The sequence below is a fragment of the Loxodonta africana genome, chromosome 5 (assembly GCF_030014295.1).
Source record: "Loxodonta africana isolate mLoxAfr1 chromosome 5, mLoxAfr1.hap2, whole genome shotgun sequence".
Lineage (NCBI taxonomy): Eukaryota > Metazoa > Chordata > Mammalia > Proboscidea > Elephantidae > Loxodonta > Loxodonta africana.
Window position 1 is genome coordinate 27,769,306 of NC_087346.1, and position 11,537 is coordinate 27,780,842.

At 39.7% G+C, this 11,537-nt stretch overlaps 1 protein-coding gene across 1 annotated transcript in view; it reads right to left on the reverse strand.

Annotated features, from left to right (window-relative positions):
• Positions 1–8,130, reverse strand: part of USP53 (ubiquitin specific peptidase 53) — a 66,720-nt gene extending 58,590 nt beyond the window's left edge. The window contains exon 1 of the mRNA XM_010590521.3: positions 8,016–8,130. The gene's annotated coding sequence lies outside the window, so the exon portion shown is untranslated. The remainder of the gene's footprint in view (positions 1–8,015) is intronic.
• Positions 8,131–11,537: the final 3,407 nt, after the last annotated feature.

An 11,537-nucleotide genomic window follows, 5' to 3' on the forward strand; every position in this document is an offset into this window, starting at 1 on the left:
ATGAGCTACAGATAAAACGGAGCACAGCAAGACCTGAAGAAGAGCATGCCTCTGGCCAGGGCAACAGGAAGTTCCTTTTTGGAATCAACCTTCATATTGCATCATCCCAAATCAAGCCCTTCCACCCCCACCTCTACTCCCTGAAATCATATAAAGAAACACCACCTCTACTCCATGAAATCCTATGAATAAACACAAAGTAGAGGCTAGTCTTTCCCCCTTATCCCTAGGTAAATATAACTAGCTTACAACTTTGCACTCCCAGGAAAAAAAAAGTGACCAGACAAAGCAGAGTACAAGCACAATGAAAGTAAGGCAACAAACTGAAACAACCTTTACCATAGGAAGCAGAATTAACAGACCAAAGGGAACACGAATTTAAAATAAACCTAATCAATATCTACCAATTGAAGATAATGAGTACACACACATACACCTATATAAAATACTGAAAACGTCAAAGGATGGGTTAACTAGCAAATTGAACAGAAAGGAAGACCTCATTAACAAGCAATAAGTTTAGAGCAAGACATTCTCTTATAAAGCATTAAGAAGAAACAAGTGGAAAGTTTAAACTTTTGTTAAACGTTAAAAGACATGGTGGAAATATCTAAAAGTGCCAATATCTAACAGGATTTCCCAGAAAGAGAGGAAAAAAAGGAAATAGAGTAAATACTTTTAGACATGACTAAGAATTTCACAAAATTGAAAACTGAAAAACTCAGACAAACAGGAAAGCTCAAAAATCCAAACATGATGTGAGGCAGAAGGGAAGCAAGATGAAAATTCCAAAACTTTAAAACATTAACAGGCAACTATAGAATAAAAACAAATAAATCCAAAACCAATACAATGGACAAAAGCTTCACAATCCTAATTAAGAAAAAAAAAAAAAAAAGATACATAAGCAGCCAAAAGAATTGCTAAAGAATACCACTTAAACCTTAAATGCATATTTAAGGTGAAAGAAAAAAAAACAAAACCCTATTGCTGTCAAGTCGATTCCCCTATAGGGTCTCTATAAGTTGGAAAGTTAAAGAAGGTGAAAGAAGCTGGTCTGAAAAAAGCTACATATGGTATGATTCCAAGTACATGACATTCTCAAAAAAGCAAAAATATAGATATAGTAAAAAGATCAGTGGTTGCCGGAGGATGGGGGCAGAGGGGAGAAGGATAGAGAGATTAATAAGTGGAACACAGGGGATTTTTAGGGCAGTAAAATTATTCTGTCTGATACTACAATGGCAGATACATGGCATTATACATTTGTCAAAACCCGTAAAACTGTACAACAAAAAGAGTGAACTCTAATGTAAACTATGGATTATAATCTGCATGGATAATAACATGTTAACATGCATTCATCACTTGTAACAAGTGCACTAATGTAAAATGTTAACAGGGAAAACTGAGTATGGGAAAGAGAGCAAGCTGAAGGTACTGAAGGTATAGCAAGAAGTACGTTCTTCATTGCTGATTAATAAAAAATGTCATTATACTATTATACCCTTCGGGCAATATTATAGCAACCTGGAAACAACTACTAAAATTAAAAAGCACACAGAATTCAACCCCCAAATCCCAATCCTGCAAATCTATCCCATGGCAATAAAAGTACTGTTTTATTGAGATATATTAGGTATCAGTAGTAAATAGAGAAACAAAGTGAATGCCCAGCCATAGGGACATGACTGTATAATAGGGTGTTTTGAGTAACAAAGGCAAGATGCAGAAGCTTAATATGATCCTATTTTGTTAAAAACAATCTATATGTGAAAAGACAAATGCTTTATATGATCATCTGAGCATGGAAAATCTATACATATGTAATTGGAATGGGGATGGACAGAAAAGATAGAAAATAAAAGTAGAAAAAAGCCTGCACTAAAAAGCTATAGTATGTTTTTTAATTCTATCTACACATTATGTAAAGCTATATGTGTGTGCATATACATACGCACATAAATAAAAAATTAAAACAACGCAAAAAAGATATACCAGTCAAGCATAAACCAAGAAATTTGACATAGCAATTTTACGGTCAGATAAAATTAACTTAAAAGTGAATATGAACCTGTAAAACATAAACTTATAAAAACCAAACCCACTGTCACCAAGTCTATTCCAACTCATAGAGAGACCCTATAGGACAGAGTAGATCAGCCCCATAGGGTTTCTGAAGAGCGGCTAGTGGGTTTAATTGCCAGCTTATTGGTTAGCAACCCAGCTCTTAACCACGGTGCCACCAGGGCTCCAAAACATAAGCTTAGATACAGAAAATTAGAAATAAAAAGAGATTGTATCCTGAACAAAGAAAATACTTTCTTTCAGAACAAGCCTAGAATAAATGCAAATATCAACTGTATGTTAGGCTACAAAGGAAACCTCAATAAATACCCCCCCCTACCAAATTATCATCATACAGACTATATTCTTTAATGTGAGTTAGAAGTGAATAACAACAAACTAAACCCTTTGGTTAAGGGAAAAAAAAAAAACACCAGAAATGTTATTAAATACATTCATCTGAATGACAAAACCCTACATATTAAATTTATAGGATGCTGCTAAAATACTAATTAAAGGAAAATTTAAAATTTTGAATACATCAGAAAATAACAAACAATGTATCAGTCCAACTCAAGAGACTACAATTATAAGCAAGAGAATACTCCCCCCCCCCCAAAAAAAAAGGATAGGAAGAGGTTGGTACAATAACTATAACCCACAGAAATTGATTAATATCTAGAATATACAAGGAACTCCTTCATATAGGAAAAAAAAGACAAATTATACAGTAGAAAGATAGACAAAGACTATGTATAGGCAATTCAAAGAAGGAGAAGCTCAAATGGCTAATAAATCTACAGAGATATTTCAACTTAAGCAAGTTGCACATTAAAACATAATATCACTTTATATCCATCAAACTGGCAATAATAAAACCAAGAGCAAAGCCCTTCAGGCCCTGTTGGTGGGAACGAAAAATGAGGTAGTCATTCTGGAGGAAAATCTAGTGCCACTCAGTAAAATTAAGAATACATATACCTTAAAGCCTAGAATTCTGCCCCAGGGTATAGAGCCTTTGGCACAAACCCATACCAAAAACCAAACCAAACCCACGGCCATGGAGTCGATGCTGACTCATAGCGACATTATAGGACAGACTAGAACTGCCCCATAGAGTTTCACAAACCCATAAGAAGGCAATATCCATTGTCTGAAGTTACAAAAAACTAGCAACCTATATGTGGATTATTAATGAAAGAATAGGCAAAACGTGGAATAAAAGACAGGCTGGACAACTGGGCAGTGTCAGAAATAATTGAACTACTTTCCTGTGCAGCTGGGGTCCAAAGAAAAAAAAGAGCAAAATATGTGGACACGCAAAATCAGAGGTATGCACATTACAGCATCCTATCAGCGTGCAGGCAGAAAGGCTTCCTAGAAGTGTTCACATGTCATTATATGGAGAAACCTGCGACCGCAGGAACTTGATGGGACTGCCTTATTTCTCTGGGTCTTCTAAGTTTTCCTACCTTTGACAGGGTGCAGTCTTATCACTATTAGTGGAAACTATTTGAATTTTCCTTCTCAGACAGGTTAAGGCTTTCACAAGTTTTACCGTATCTTGAGGCACTATTGCTGCTTTGAAGAATAATCTGAGAAAGAATGTGGGTGGTCTTTAGAAGCAGAGAACAGATCCCAGATGAGAGTCAGCAAGGAAATGGGGACTTCAGTCCTACGACCACAAGGCAATGAATTTGCCATCAATCAGGATGAGCTTGAAAGCTGATTATTCTCTAGGGTCTCCAGGTAAGAAGCCAGCCCATTCAGTACTTTGGTTTTGTGAGACACTCGAAGCAGAGAACCCAATAGAGCCCACCTGGATTTCTAACCTAACAAATATAAGATAATAAATGGGTATTGTTTTAGGATGCTAAATGTGTGGTAATTTGTTACACAATAGAAAACTAATATAACCAACCCCAGGCAACCACCAATCTGTTTTCTCTCACAACAGTGTTAACTTTTCTAGAATTTCACACAAACGGAATCGTGTAATCATTTGTGTCTGGATTGTTTCACTTAGTGTAGTACTTTTGAATTTCATCTGTATTACTGCATAAATCAGTAATGTACTACTTTTTATTACTAATATTCTATTACAGGGATATACCAAAATTTGTTTATCCACTTACAAGGAGATAGGTATTTGGCTTGTTTCCAGTGTCGGGTTACTATGAATAAGGCAGCTATGAACATTCACATGCAAGTTTTTCTGCAAACATAATGTGGAATTGGTGGGATGTATGGTTGGTGATGGGGTCGCTATGAGTCGGAACCGACTTGACGGCAGCGGGTATGGTTGGTGAATGTTTAACTTCATAAGATATTGCCAAAGTGTTTTTCAAAGTGACCATATATTTTAAATTACTACTGGTCATATATGAATTACAATTCCTCCACATCCTCACCAACAATTGTTATTGTTAGTCTTTTAAATTTAAGCTATTATAATGGGTATTTAATGGGTCTTCCACCAATCCTGAGCCCCATTCTTCTTCATATAGTCCTCCTTCTTGAATTATTTGTGAACCATACAGATTGACTAAGTATGGTGAAAGAATACAACCCTGATGCACACCTTTCACGAGCATAATTAAGGGTTCTGGAACTCTCATTCTTTGCAATATTACCCATAATTTGTTATGATCCACACAGTCAAATGCCCTTGCACAGTCAATAAAACACAAATAAACAACTTTCTGGTATTCTCTCCTTTCAGCCGATATCCATCTGACATCAGCAGTGATATCCCTCATTCCATGTCCTCTTATGAATCCTCCTTGAATTTCTGGCAGTTCCTGTTAATGCACTGCTGCAACTGTTTTTGAGTGATCTTCAGCAAAATTTTACTTATGTGTGATATTAATAATATTGTTTGATAATTTCTGCATTCAGCTGGATCACCTTTTCTGGAATGGGCACAAATATGGATCTCTTCCAGTCACTTGGACAGGTGGCTGTCTTTCAAATTTCCTGGCATAGACGAGGGAGCACCTCCAGTGCTGCATCCGTTTGTTGAAGCATCTCAATTGGTATTCCGTATATTTCTGGAGCCTTGCTTTTTGCCAATGCTATCGGCACAGACTGGACTTCTTCAGTACCATCTGACCTTGATTATATGCTACCTCCTGAAATAACTGAACGTCAACCAGTTCTTTTTGGTACAGTGACTCTGTGTATTCCTTCTATCTTGTTTTGCTGCTTCCTACGTCATTCAGTTATTTTGCCCACAGAATTCTTCATTATTGCAACTCGAGGTTTGAATTTTTCTTGAGTTCTTTCAGTTTGAGAAATGCCAAGCATGTTCTTCCCTTTTGGTTTTCTAACTCCAGGTCTTTGTACATATCATCATAATACTTTATCTTCTCGAGCCACCCTTTGAAATCTTCTGTTCAGCTCTTTTACATGATCATTTTTTCCTTTCGCTTTAGCTACTAGACGTTTAAAAGCAAGTTTCAGAGTCTCTTCTAACATCCATTTTGGTCTTTTCTTTCTTTCCTGTCTTTTTAATGACCTTTTGCTTTCTTTTATGTATGATGTCCTCGATGTCATTCCACAACTCATTTGATCTTCAGTCAGGTATGAAACCTATTCATAAGATAGTCTCCAAATTCAGGTAGGATATGCTTTGTGGACTTGTTTCACCTTTCTTCAGCTTCAACTTGAACCTGTCCATTATGGGTGATCCTGCTGGTATTTGAAGTATCTGTGGCATAGTTTCCAGGACCACAGCAACACGATACAATATACAAGCTACCCAGCTTTCTATAATTAAAAAATGTCTTATAGTTAAAACTACCAAAAAACAATTATCTGTTAAGTACTTCAGTAACTAAATGTCTTTGTAGGATTGTTTATCCACCAGTTTAAAGACATCAAACATATTTTTGCAAAGTTGCAGAGTAAAACAATATCCCCTCCAGCCCAGTAGGTGAGTGAATTCCAAACAGGTCCAGCAGGGAAAATATGTATGGTTTTGGCTTTTGATCATCTTAAAATAGATTAAACTTTTCATTTTTAAACTGTCTTGCTAAAACAAACTTTTAAACCACATGGTTTCAAAATTCTTGATACTATAGTTACTAAAATAAACATTATTTTAGACTAAGCAATATAAAAGATCTTGAGTCACAAACTCATTGCCATCAAGTCAATCCCAACTCACAGAGATCCTACAGGACAGAAAAGAACTGCCCACAGGGTTTCCAAGGAGCACCTGGTAGATTCGAACTGCTAACCTTTTGGTTAGCAGCCAAGCTCTTAACCACCTCACCACCAGGGCTCCAACTATGTACAGAAATCATAAGAGTACTTTGATTTTCTTTTCTTTTTTAAAAAATAAACTGGGTGGAAAAATCTGGTCCCCCTATTAAAACAGCCCATCTTTTTAAAAACTATGTTTTGAATCTTTTAGAGAAAATAGTATTAATGAATTGACTATTAGCATCAAATTCTATGAACTGTATCCAATTCATATACATTTATAAATTCTATGAATGTATACAATTCATATACATTTATAAAACTATACTTTAAAAAAATTTATAGGGTAATGGAAAGGCCTACTCTTGTTACTTTTTAGAATGTAGGAAAAAAATACAGGTAACTGCCAGTGAGTTTGATTTACGAAGAAATTTAAACAAATCACTTCCATTGTTTAGCACCAGTGATCCCAAATCTAGCTAAATTGTTTCAAAGGGCTCATTTTAAGTTTCTAAAATGTAAAGGAAAGCCAACAATCTTGTTTTTCAAATTCTAATTAACTCCTACCTACAATGAAATTATCTATTCCAAACGGTTTTATGACAAGGGCAGATAAATCATACACTACTTTCGCAGAATACGTTTTGTTCTTTTTTTTTTTTTCCCTCCCTAATTTCTGTTTAACAGGATTAAGGTTCTCATCATGGAACTGAAAAGGATGGAAAATAAGAATGCAGCCAAAAGTTCGTTTCAATCAGAATTTTGTGTTAACACTTGCTACTCCTTTTAAATAGTGAGAATTTGCAATGCTTTTCTTTAAAAGGATAGAACTTAAAACGATTCAGACCCTAATCACAAAGAACTTCCTAAATTTACCGTTAAATCTACCCCCCAAATAGCCTTGAAAATTACTTGCGAGACAAATGTACTATGTATTTATTTTTTTCCAGATAAGCAAACACTTGGAAAACTTTGCCGTCTGACAGACAAAGCCTTGCAGTGCATTTCCCAAGCATTAATCAGACTTCGCATTGATAAAGAAAACCTTGTAGCAGGATAACAAAACCTAAGACCATGCTCAGATTGCAGGCTTTAGAAACCCTCCCAGTTACACCTGTGCAAGCACTTCCTGTTCAGCAATGTTTAGTTTGGTGAATGTCCCATAGGCCGCCGTTTAGAAGCTAAACATTAACTTTATACATCATTACTGTTGTTGTTGTTGGGTGCCGTCGAGTCGGTTCCGACTCACAGCGACCCTATGTACAACATAGGGAAACGTCATTATTACCACCCAGAAACCACCAGCCCAAAGATCCTCACGAGTCAAATTATCCCTCTTCTTTAAGGAGGGAAACATAACCGTCCCGGACCCCTTTAAAAAGCTGTGCGCTCGGAAAGGCACTGTCTTGGAAAATTAGGAGCAGGCGCCAAGGGAGCGTAATATTCACATCCCCAACGCACTAAGCGACCCAGCAAGACTTCAAATTCTGCCCCATCTCCGGCTTCGAAAAATCACGACCTCCTCTCGGCTCGCGCGCGCTTCCAGCCCAGCCAGAGGCACCTCGGCCAGGGCCGGACACCGCCACTGGGCTGCGTGACCTCAGACGCCAGAGCCTGGAGTCTGCCCTGCGGGGTGGAGGGCGGAGGAGGACGCGGGGCAGTGAGGGGACAGACGAGATCTGGGGCAGGGAACCAGAGTCTCCCAGGCAGGCCCCCCGGGGCTGCAGGTTTAGCAGACTTACCTTGAGCTCTGCCCTCCTAGCGTGAGGCGCGTGCAATCCAGGTAGAGAAAAACGGGCCTTCCACTCCCACAGGGCAACCTCCCGCTGGCCCAGCTTCGCCTCACGCCGACACCAGGCAGGGACACCTACAGCTGCCACCGTAACGGAGGCTCACCGGGAACTGAAGCAGAGGCGACCGGTCTCCACCGCCCAGAGCGCGACCCTGGGCACGGAGCATGCGCACACGCCCCAACACTCAGGGGCCAGTCAGGGCAGTGTCACCTGCGATCAACAGGTCCTTGAAGCCCCACCCCTCTCGTCGCCTCGAGCCCGCCCCGCCTCCTTGGAGCTGGTCCCGCCTCCTCGCTGACGGAGATAGCCACGCCCCCCCTTCACGCGACTTCCCGGCCTTCGGAACCTTCCGAAGCCGAAGTTTATTCCCGCGGGGGTTCGAGAGAGAACGCGCTCCCGTTGGCTTACTCGGAGGCGCGAGATCCCGCGAGAGCAGGAGCTTGACCCTGTCCCCAAACGCGGGAGCGGGGCGCTGGTACCTAGCTGTTGGAGAGAAGGTGGCCAGGGATCGGGCTCTCCGGTGTAGCGGGAAGGAGGGCTTGGTTCCCGAGGAGGAGGCGATTATTCCGGTGCTCATGGTTTTCTATTCGGTGTTTCTCAGCTCGGAAACCCGGATCTACAAACTGATAGAACGGGTCAAGGACTGGGCTTAGATTAGGTGGTGTTACTCTTTGGCGTCAAAACCCCATGCGGATACGCACGCAGTTCCCTTTAGCCTTCTGTGAGTCTTTTCTATCCGCTTCCAGTTAAATGGCTTCCGTTGGCGCGAATACATATTCCCCAACTGGTTGTTTCATGACCATAAATAAAATGAAACCTTTGTGCGCGTTGACCCGATTAATAGTTAATTGTGGTCAGAAATATGTGCTTCCCTCCTTACCTTGCTTTCGAAAAGAATTTAAGTTACAAGCCACTACTGGAAATTGGGCTAAGCTTTGTTTGCTTTTATTTTTATTTAATCATTTCTTAGAAAAGCAGTAAAAGAAAAACCCACCACAGTCATTGCTTTCAGAGATCTCTCAATAAGTAGGTAAGTTTTGGAACTCATTCCAGAACTGGTACAGGTAGGACATAATAGATTATAAAAATGGATTAGGTAACATCTCTAAAAGATTACTTGAAGAAATAGAACGCTAGAAGTAAACCGCTAACATTTGACATTGATAGGAGGAACAAGTACAACCAGTTGATAGTACTTGAGACTGATGGTAGTTTATTGAGTATTTACTGTGTATCCTTTACTGAATTAGGCACTGAAGGAAATACGGAGAAATTTAAGACATGGCTAGAGTAGAACTGCCCCCTAGAGTTTCCAAGGAGCGCCTAGTGGATTTGAACCGCAGACCTTTCAGTTAACAGCAGTAGCACTTAACCGCTACTCCAGCCAGGGTTTCCTCTTGCCCTCTAGGTACATCAAACTTCTGGAGGGGGAGGGGGAAAAAACTACTGCTATTTTAAGTCAAAGAGCACTACTAACTCTCTACTTGGCCTCCCTAATACTGCTTTCTCCTGGTTCTGCAACAATTAAATGCCGGATGAACTTAAAATATTTTTCTTCTTCTGTGAACCCTTTAAGCCCACCCAGCACTCCATTTTTGTCTGTTGTTGTTTAATTCTACACCTCATGTATCCTTGAGCATCCCCTTTGCCATCATGTACTTACCTTCCAGTTGTCCTGTGCACCAAGAACTCCTAGATGTAGTATATCTTCAGGTCAAGTGCTTTTAAGCAGCAGCATTCACATTTGGGACATATGTCTCTTTTGTCCCTTTACTGCTCCTTATTACTGACACTGTCTCTCCCCGCCCCATCTGGAACCTAGCCCATTTCCGTTCTCTGTTTCAGATAATGGCACCCAGTTGAATCTTCTATATTACCTTTCCTTCACTACCTCTACCCTAATGTCAAATTTTATTGACTCTTATCTCTTTAATTATCTCTCAAATTCATCCCTCTTTTTAATCTCTACTCTCACTGTGTTAGTCCCTTAAGTAATCATCATCTCTCTACTGACTCATCTCACTTGGACTATTGCAGTATGCACCTAATTAAAAAAAAAAAAAATTAGCCTCTAGTTATTTCCTGTTTCAATCCAACTTCCATTCTATTAACAATTTTTTCTAACACAAAAATATAATCATGGTGCTCTTCTGCTAAGAATTTGTCTTGGCTCCTCATCACCGGCAGGACCCTTCATGATCTAACCCCAGACTGTTAAGCCCATCTGCCATTCTTCCCCATTTAAGTTACACTAGTTATACTGAGCTCCTTGCTATTTCACGAATACACTAGGTTCTCTCAAGAGCCTCAGGTCTCAGTTGAATACATATCTCTTCCTTAGAATCTTTCTTCACTTTCTCAGACAGATTTAGGCCTCCTTCACCCTCTTTTATACTTTGGACTTAACTTCCACAATAACTATATTGTATTATAATGATATCTTTGTAAACATAACTGATAGAGCAACCCCCCTCCCCTCCTGAGAATCTGACCTGTGGAAAATACTCATACTACCTCCCTTCCTCATTTAGAGACTACAAAAGAATGCTCTTCAGTTCACCTTGCTCAAGAATTTGACTAAGCCCTGAGTTTACACTTTTTTAATCATATAATTTCAAACTTTCTACCAGTCTTGGCATATCTAAGTACTGACCTTTAAATGATAGGTTTGTAATGGGTCCCAAGTTAAGCATCAAGAGGGCAGAGTCTGAAGCAAACATGGAAAAACGGAGAATTGACACCGCACTGCATAATAATAGGGTAAGAGTTTCAGAAAACTGCAATTAGAAAGGTTGCCAACATGGATTTAAAATGCATTGCCTCTGAGAATTACCATTTGTCCATAAGGGATATATATGTGTGATTCAGTAGTTACTTACTGGGTGAACTCAAATTTATGAAGGATTTTGTACCTCACACTGGTAATAAGATATGAAAGGACCCTAAGATTGTTCAGCTGAGGTCTAGCCAGAGTTCACACTACCAGTGTTAATGCCTGTACAACTCTTCAGGAGCCCTGGTGGTGCAGCGGTTAAGAGCTTGGCTGCTAACCAAACTTGGCAGTTTGAATCCACCAGTTACTCCTTGGAAACTCTATGGGGCATTTCTGCTCTGTCTGTTGGGTTGCTATGAGCCAGAATCGACTCTGATGGGAACAGATTTGATTTTGGTTTTTACAGCTATTCTTGTTATCCTGGATTGTTCATACCTCAGACTTTGGGAGATTTACTACCCTGTAGCTAACAACAAACAAACAACCCAGTGCCGTCGAGTCGACTCATAGCGACCCTATAGGACAGAGTAGAACCGCCCTGTAGAGTTTCCAAGGAGCGCCTGGAGGATTTGAACTGCCGACCCTATGGTTAGCAGCCATAGCACTTAACCATTACGCCACACCCTGTAGCTAGAAGGTGTAATTTCTCTGAGCAGTGCTTTTCAAATTTTAATGTGCACATGGGCATCCTGTTAAAA